At 32.9% G+C, this 6,784-nt stretch overlaps 1 long non-coding RNA gene across 1 annotated transcript; it reads left to right on the forward strand.

The window, feature by feature from the left end:
• Positions 1-2,197: 2,197 nt before the first annotated feature.
• LOC133195983 (uncharacterized) lies at positions 2,198-2,971 on the forward strand. The gene is made up of 3 exons (XR_009722259.1): positions 2,198-2,370; positions 2,549-2,657; positions 2,748-2,971. It is a non-coding gene; the product is annotated as an uncharacterized LOC133195983 (long non-coding RNA).
• Positions 2,972-6,784: the final 3,813 nt, after the last annotated feature.

The following is a 6,784-nucleotide window of genomic DNA, read 5'->3' on the forward strand; positions in this document are numbered from 1 at the left end:
AATAAAATGCATGAAGTTGAAAATAAAAAAAAAATCATTTCATCAATCTCTTACGATAAGAAACCTCCACCTCACTGTCCTGAAAAAAAGTGTTTGCATGAAGACTTCTTTTTTCTTTATATCATTACAGTTAACTACGTTTGCCATAGAAGGTCCGGTTTTAAATATCGTTGATATTGTAATACAAGCACCTTGTAAAGGTTTAAAAACAATATGTAAACGTTTTTCTTTTCAAATGAAGATCCCACAAATTTGAGTAAGGAACAAAACGATTATACAGGTATCGCAGCCTCTAGCGCAGGTAAATCTTATAATGTTGAATTGTAATCGATAAGAGTTTCAAACAATAAAATTACAGTTCAGGTCCTCCAATAAAATAAAATATGCATTATTTTGTAATCCTTTTTCCAATGTTTATTTACAATGTTATATGTTGTAAAATGTAAAACCGAAATGTTATTTGCATTTTTTTTGCCTTCGCCGTTGAAATATGAATTAAGTTATAATCTCACAATAGTTACATGTAGTTTGTCTGTCATTCGTTTTCCAAAACATTTCTGCTCGACAGGATCAAATATAAATGTATATGGATTATCAGAAAAGGGGAAATCATGCAAAAAAAGGATAAACAAGATGTATTTGTGAAACACTGATGCCCCCGTATGGCAGCTTATGGCGAAGGTTAAAGTTTCTCAAATGCAAGTCAAAATCCAGGCCAAAAGATAAAAAATGTTAAATTTGTAAGCCCTAGCTGCAACTGTTCAAAAGTTATGGCGAAGGATAAAGTTTTTTAAAAGTAAGTAAAACATCAAAGTCAAGGTCAAAGTTGTTGGTATCCAAAGGAAGGTCTTGTCACAAGGATTACATATGTGACGTATGAAAGCCCTAGCTGCAACCATTCAAAAGTTATGGCCAAGGTTAAAGTTTTTCAAAAGTAGGTCAAACTCCTATGTCAAGGTCAAAGGGTAAAAGTTTTTGGTATTCAAAGGAAGGTGATGTCACAAGGATTACATATGTAAAGTATGAAAGCCCTAGCTCTAACCGTTCAAAAGTTATGGCCAAGGTTAAAGTTTTTCAAAAGTAGGTCAAACTCCTATGTCAAGGTCAAAAGGTCAAAGTGGTTGGTATTCAAAGGAAGGTATTGTCACAAGGATTACATATGTAAAGTATGAAAGCCCTAGCTCTAACCGTTCAAAAGTTATGGCCAAGGTTAAAGTTTTTCAAAAGTAAGTCAAACTCCTAGGTCAAGGTCAAAGGGTCAGAGTGCTTGGTATTCAAAGGAAGGTGATGTCACAAGGATTACATATGTAAAGTATGAAAGCCCTAGCTCTAACCGTTCAAAAGTTATGGCCAAGGTTAAAGTTTTTCAAAAGTAAGTCAAACTCCTAGGTCAAGGTCAAAGGGTCAAAGATATCTAGAGGAAGGACTTGTCACAAGGAATACACATGTGAAGTTTGAAACCCCAAGCACCAACTGTTCAAAAGTTATGGCCAAGGTTAAAGTTTTTCGAAAATAGATCAAACTCCTATGTCAAGGTCAAAGGGTCAAAATGGTTGGTATTCAAAGGAAGGTATTGTCACAAGGATTACATATGTAAAGTATGAAAGCCCTAGCTCTAACCGTTCAGAAGTTATGGCCAAGGTTAAAGTCTCATAAAAGTTTGCAAAAGTGGGTCAAGCTCCAAGGTCAAAAGGTCAAATATGATGGTACCAAAAGAAAGGTCTTGTCACAAGAAATACACATGTGAAATATGAAAGTCATAGCTCCAACCAATCAAAAGTTATGGGCAAGGTTAAAGTTGACAACAGACAGACAGACAAACAGACAAACAGATAAACAGACAAACAGACAAACAGACAGACAGGACAAAAACAATATACCCCCGGGATCTTTCGATCCGGGGGCATAAAAATATTTGAGTTAGGAGTTAAACGTGGCTTCTGCTTGAATTAAATAAATGTCTACTATATAAACTTAAATTTTGATGTTTAGGATCGTAATTAAACGGAAAACAATTTTTCCTACAAGAGATATGAATATAGATGTTTATTTCTATTGGACCTTTCTAGAAAACTTGTATAAAGAGAATTCCCACACATGGCTTTTTGCTTTTATGTATACTGTCAGTGAAATAAATGATTTTTTTGTACCACTACAATAAACATTTGAATTAAATAAATACCAATGAGTGGGTAAGTACCACTCATTCCTTATGCAGCACTTAAATATATAATTTTCTTTTTATCTCATTTCATTGTTAGATTGGGTTTTCATTTTGGTGGCCTCTGCTGGTTTTTGTCTTGGGATTATATGTTGTACACTTGCTTTCCTCGTCATTTACAAATTGAAAAATCGCAAAAACATATACGTGTAAGAAAATGCATGCAAATGTTTTATGATAACTTTTAAAGCATTAGTAAAAACGATATAAAAATGGTTCATCTACTTGAAGATTTGCATATTATACCATTTAAAAAAAATGCTGGACTTCCTTCAAACGTCCCACTTAAGTCTCATTTCACTCTGTAAATTTGTTTTTTTTAATTAGCCCTCATATGTGTGCTGAAGAGTGTCCTGTAACCAATACCACAACACAGATTTACGAAACATCTCACAACAATCCTGGTTTGCGTGAGAATGTAGCTATGAATTTCAAGGTTTTTGCTTCTTTTTAACCATGATCAGTGTCTCTTAATCTGAATTTTGAAGATGATGCAACACATCATTACATTATGTTCTTCTTTCAGTCAAGTCAGGAAGCAAATCCTTATAGCCAAGCTGGAAATACTTCAACAGAGGATGGTGTTTATAATCATTTAAGAGAAAATACTGAAGCTTTCCTAAGCGATGGCTTTTATGATGTCTCTCACTCTACATCCGATTGTATTAATTGGGACTCAAGAAATGGCGACTATGATCTTGCAAAGAATGTTTATCAGACGTCATTATAAATAATGCCACTGAACCCATGGACAGCAATAAATTTCCAACAAATGAAGAAAATATTGCAATAGTTGAAATATGTAAACAATTGCAAAAACATTGCAAAAACATTATGGAATGTTACATAATTATTTTATGAATTGAGTTAATTCTTTTATGACATAGGCGTTTTAAATTTTATAACAAAGACATTGTTCATTTCAATTTGTTCATAGTTATGCATGTTATGTACATATACTTTTAACAAAGAAATTGTAATGACACGAGATCTTAATTGTGGCCTGATCATTTATGAATCACTTGTACATTAATGATGGACAATCGTAGGGGACCAACAATAACCGTTATTTCATTGTACTATTACTAATTATCTGTTAAATTTCCTGAGTATTTGCTAGACTTTCATCAGTCTCCTAGATATGACAAGACAAAGTGGTCTTGAAGTGATATGAATAATTCCAATAAAGGTATTACATATAGATTTTTTTAATGTGAAAAATACTTAACTATTTTACCTCAAAAATTTAGAAATATCTTTTCAAAATTCAGATCAAGTAACCATCGTCTTCCCATAGAGGTGGGTACGTAGATGGAATAATGTTGAAAGAAATGAAAGAGTGTGCTATTTATGTAATGATAATCAAATTGGAGACGAATTTCATTACTTACAGGAATTTAATGTATTATTAATGTATTATGTAAAATTTGAAAAGATTTTCTGTTAAAGAAATACTATGTACATCCAAAATTATAAAATTTTGTAATTTGATGACAAATACTCATCCAGCATTCTTGAGAGAATTGTGTATATTTATCACCAAAATAAACAATCTGAATGTCTTGAAGAGAAAATTTCAGCAACATATTCAATGCTGTTGTACATAATTATAACTATGCTTAAAACGTGGCAATATTTTTCACACATGGTTTCGGAATTTCCAAATCTCTGATATAGTACCGTAGCAATAGACTCTAGATTCCCAATAAATACTCCCCCCCCCCCCCCAAAAAAAAAAAAACAAACAAAAAAAAAAAAAAACAAAAAAACAAAAGCTAAATATAGAATCTCTTCTTCATAAGAATACTATGACTAGGACCTCTTAAAGATATGTTCCTTTCAACATTTTATCAATTAACATTATTTTATGTTAATCAATAAGACACACAATCGGCTTCATAATGTTTAGAGTCTGAAGTTTCCAGACAATTTTCTTTTGAGGCACTTTTCAATATTAAAATTGCCGTACAGATACAAAATGTTTTTGGTATTGTGTCAAAGAAAAATGTTTATTTTTCATAATATTTGTACACAATAACATATTTTGATATTAAAATAACCACATGTACTCATCATGCGCGGATCTAGAGGGGGGTGGGGGGGGTGGCCTCCCTGGAATTTGCAGTTATTAAAAGTATAAACTGAAGGAAATAAAAAATGACTGGACCCCCCTTAGAAAACGTGGATTCCATCATCGCCACCACGAAACAGGTGCTTTTTGACGTTGGGAATTGGACTTTACGTGTTGTTTTTTATTTTTGCTTGTCAACTAATTTTTGGGGTTATAGATACGTTTGGGAAGGGAATTTAGTTTAGTTTAGTTTTTTTTCTTTTTTTCTTTTTTCTTTTTTTCTTTTTGCTTGTCAAGAAATTTTTGGGTTGGAAATTTTTTGACTTGCGTGGAATGCTCCCCCCAACCTCCCTGGAAAAAATTCTTGGTTCCGCGCATGCGCATGACAGGTTGCAAAAAGCAGTACATGTATAAATTTTAAAGTGGAAAAAATATGTGTTAAAATTACGGAAGCGTATAAGTGCCATTTTGACACTTTTTATTTTTTAATTTCTACATTTCAATGTGTAAAATTTACACTTTAATCTGTAAATTTTACACTTGTATAATTTACACTTTAATCTGTAATTTTTACACTCTAATCTGTAAAATTTAAACTTAAATCTGTGAAATTTACACTTTAATCTGTATTTTTTACACTTAAATCTAGGAAATCTCTTACTTTTTTCTTCTTTAAATCTGCAAAAATTTTAACTGCCTGTTTGTCAGATTAGGTAAAAAAAAAGTTGAATGTTTTACAGTAAATTTTGTATAGCAATGTTTGGGAGAAAGTGTAGGCAGTCCCAAATACAAGTAAAGTTGAAAGGATTGAGGCGGGGTAGCAATTGTCTATATCTACTGTAGGGAAATACCTGAACTTCCTATTATAAGGTTTAATATGATTGGAGTAAGTGTCCAGACCCAAATTAAAAGATATTAGGGGTATAGCGACAAGTTGATATATGGGATGCGTTGTGATACAGAGGGGGTTGATACGATGCATTTATATATAAAACGTAGAATCGATATTTTTAGGTCACCTGAGATACTCAGGTGACTTACTGCTGATTTTGCCCGTTCGTTGTTCATTAACATTTGATCATTTTCAGCTTCTACGCTTGAACCGCGGAACCAATTTCAACCAGTTTTGGCATATACCATCCATGGCTGAAGGGGAACAACAATTTTGAATTTCATGGTCACTGCTCCACTGTGGCCTGAGGGTTAGGCCTAAAACCATCAAAATAAATGTTATCTTAAAGAATCTTCTTCATTACTTGGATATATTGTAATAAGTATTAAGTTCTGTAATAAGCATATGGGTTCTGGTGTTAGGGCGGTGCTATGTTAAATCTATGGAGAAAATGCTTTATTTCTTTGAAAATATTCTTATCTGCTCCTGGGCATCTAGCGGGTAAACAGGTACAAAGTTGAGATATGCAGGGGTAATATCACCCGATTTTTGAAAAACTGAACCACGTGGTCTGGTGCTGGGAAAGTCTCTATTTTTATTCTACTGAAAGAATTTATTTCCTTTTGCTTTTCACCCGTGATAATTAATCACCGTAAATAATGCAACTGAAAGGTTAATAGAATAAGAGAATTATACAGTTATTTCATAATATATCATACAAATTATTCTTTCATAGATTTTATTGCTCACATAGCCTTGTACATAAATAGTAGATAAATAAAAATTCGACAAAATACCTCATTTTTGTATATTGAATGTTCTTCAAATACAAAGAAAGGTCAATGTGATGGGTGTGTTTAATTTGAATTTCCTGCCATCCGACAAATAATTCATAACAAGCGATTTCATTGGTCTGTAGAGACATTGTATAGATGGTTCAGAGGTGGATAAAATATACAGGTTGGTAAAAGAATATGCCTAGAATTAGGGAATAAGAGGTGGTTGATTCTCCAATGCTGGAAAGTGGAGAAATACATCCCCAAAGTGCCCAGAAATTCTTGCGCTGTAAATTGCACTTTATTTGCATTACAGGATCTGTAGTGTTATGGTCAAAGACTAAAATATAGAACTATAACGCTACAGTTCTGCAGCTACCCAGATTTCCACGCCCCATGAAACTGTATATCCAATAATTCGAGACATCTATGATGTAAGCAACTTGTCACATATCTGATGGCACGTGTGTCAGGAGTAAAAAATCTAGTCATTTTAGAAGTTGTGAGGGAACAGGTCTGACGTTATGGAATTGGATTAGATCAGTTTGGAAATTTTAACACATTTCGAGGATTTGGATTATTTGTTGTTTACCAAAGCATAGGGGCTTGTCTTCCGGATTGTTAAATGAAAATAATTTTTTTAAAAAATTGAATCTTCTTTAAATACACTTAAAAGTTGCTAAAATAGAGATTCTGACGCTTTCAGTCAAGAAAAACCACGTTTATGAAAGACGTACTACACCTATATCCATAAACTCTACAAGGGACGAGTTTATGTATATAGGTGTGGTGATAATGTATCTAGGGATGGAAACAGCCACACT

The sequence above is a fragment of the Saccostrea echinata genome, unplaced genomic scaffold, assembly GCF_033153115.1.
Source record: "Saccostrea echinata isolate AGI-Se365-2 ecotype Australia unplaced genomic scaffold, CSIRO_AGI_Sech_v1 ptg000029l, whole genome shotgun sequence".
NCBI classification, from domain to species: Eukaryota; Metazoa; Mollusca; class Bivalvia; order Ostreida; family Ostreidae; genus Saccostrea; species Saccostrea echinata.